Source organism: Euphorbia lathyris, chromosome 1 (genome assembly GCF_963576675.1).
Source record: "Euphorbia lathyris chromosome 1, ddEupLath1.1, whole genome shotgun sequence".
Taxonomy (NCBI): domain Eukaryota; kingdom Viridiplantae; phylum Streptophyta; class Magnoliopsida; order Malpighiales; family Euphorbiaceae; genus Euphorbia; species Euphorbia lathyris.
The window spans coordinates 123,362,530-123,364,733 of NC_088910.1; the positions used below are offsets into that span (position 1 = coordinate 123,362,530).

Here is a 2,204-nt window from a genome sequence, read left to right on the forward strand (position 1 = left end):
AGAGAACAGCCTATTCCTTCACATAAGTTCACCTCTTCTCCCAATAGAGTCTCCAGAGTGTCATGTTCCTGCAAAGGGGGATAGACTTTGGAACTCATCTAAGAAACAACATGTGTCATCACTAGTGTTAGCTCGTCTCATTGCCTCATTCATTTTAAAAATGATCTCCTCCCCATTAATTCTTAAAAACAGTTGTCCCTTTCCCACATCTATCAATGCTTTACCCGTAGCTAAAAACGGTCGACCTAGGATAATAGGAACATGCAGGTCTTCATCTATGTCCATTATGATAAAATCAACAGGCAATATGAATTTTCCTAATTTGACCAACACATCTTCCACAACTCCCCTAGGGTAACATACTGATCGATCGGCCAATTGAATAGACATTCTAGTGGGTTGTGGCTCTCCTAATCCTAGTTTAGCATATACAGAATATGGCATTAGGTTTATGCTAGCTCCTAGGTCACATAGTGCATTTTCAATATTTAAGCTTCCAATTGAACAAGGAATAGAAAAACTCCCTGGATCTTTTAGCTTTTTCGGTAGCTGCTGCTTGTTTTGGAGTATTGAAGAACAATCCCTGTTGAGTTGGATCATTGATATGTTTTCCAGCTTTTTCTTGTTTGACAAGATGTCTTTTAAGAATTTCGCGTATGTTGGCATCTGGGCAAGTGCTTCTACGAAAGAAATGTTGATATGCAACTTCCTCAAGGTGTCTAGCACCTTAGAATTTTGTTCTTCCAGTTTTTTGTTTATTAACCGTGTTTGATATGGCACAGGTGGAACATACGGCAGAGGTGGCTTGTACACCTTTCTGCGTTCCTCCTGATCCTGCTCACAGGTGGATTTTTCTCTTGCGGCTTCTTCTTGACTAGGAACAGTTTGTTCCTGCTCTCCTTCAGTTTCCTTGGATGTTCTTGCACACTCAGCATTTTCATCAGTTGATAAAGTTGGTTGAGTTTGCTTACCAGATCTCAAAGTGATAGCCATGACGTCGCCCTTTGGGTTTGGCTCCGTGTTGCTTGGCATCATTCCCTTTCCTTTTGACGTAGATGCAGCTAATTGATGGACTTGTGTTTCCAGATTTTTAATTGACGCATGTGTCTGCTTCATTAACTGCATCATCATTGTCTTCATGTCTGGCTCTACATCTTCTTTTGGTGGCACAGGTTGTTTATAATGCTGCTGAGGTTGCCTCTGGTAGTGTCCTTCTTGCTGTTGTTGATATCTTGGTTGTTCCTGATACCTCGGTTGCTCCTGCTGGTTGGTCTAGCCTGTCCATCCGAAATTCGGATGATTTCTTGTAGCTGGGTTATATGTGTTAGAGTATGGGTTAGGTGGATTCCTCTGATTATAACCCGCATAATCGCATTCTGCTTGTGCTCCCTTCCCTTGCTTAACTCTGGGACAGTTGATGTTAAAATAAAGTCCTCCACAAAAATCACATATATCATTGACCAGTGGTTCGTTGTGGATCGAGGATACATTTATCTTGCCGAGCTGCCTGGCAAGTTGTTCCACCTGGCTTGTCAATTTTGACACCACATCTTCATTCCCCATTCTCTTTCCTTCACTTCTGGCAGAGTGCCAGTTATAGCTCGTGCTTACTACTCTCTCAATTAGGTCATATAAGGCTTGAGGTTCAAGATCTTCAGGGTTCCCATTTGCAATGGATTCAATTTGGATCTTATAAATGTTGGTGACTCCATTGTAAAAGTTCTGCATCTGCATCCACATGGGGATGCCATGATTGGGTACCCTTCTTAATAATTCCTTGTACCTATCCCATGCCTCGGCTAAAGATTCATCCTCTTCTTGCACGAAATGGGATACCTTGTTTCTGAGTTTAATGGCCTGTCTCGGCGGAAAGTATTTCATCAGAAATGCGCTGGCCATTTCTTCCCAAGTGGTGATCGTCCCTGGTTGTAGATTTTTCAACCAGTTCTTTGCTTTGTCTTTCAGAGAAAAAGGGAACAGCTTTAGCCTGATCACATCATCGGAAACGCCTCGGTTTGATCTGAAAGTGTTGCATGGTGTGATAAACTCCGGAATATGCCCATTTGGGTCTTCTGACTGGTATCCATTGAACTGTACTGCTGCCTGCAACATTTGTATCATCGATGCTTTCACCTCAAACATGTTGTTCCCTTCGTTGGGCAACACGATGCACGACGAGTGCCCTTCAGTAGTTGGCCTCGAAT

General features: G+C 42.6%; 1 non-coding gene across 1 annotated transcript; it reads left to right on the forward strand.

Annotated features, from left to right (window-relative positions):
- Nucleotides 1-1,744: 1,744 nt before the first annotated feature.
- LOC136216151 (small nucleolar RNA R71) lies at nucleotides 1,745-1,851 on the forward strand. Its single transcript, XR_010683143.1, has one exon. It is a non-coding gene; the product is annotated as a small nucleolar RNA R71 (small nucleolar RNA).
- Nucleotides 1,852-2,204: the final 353 nt, after the last annotated feature.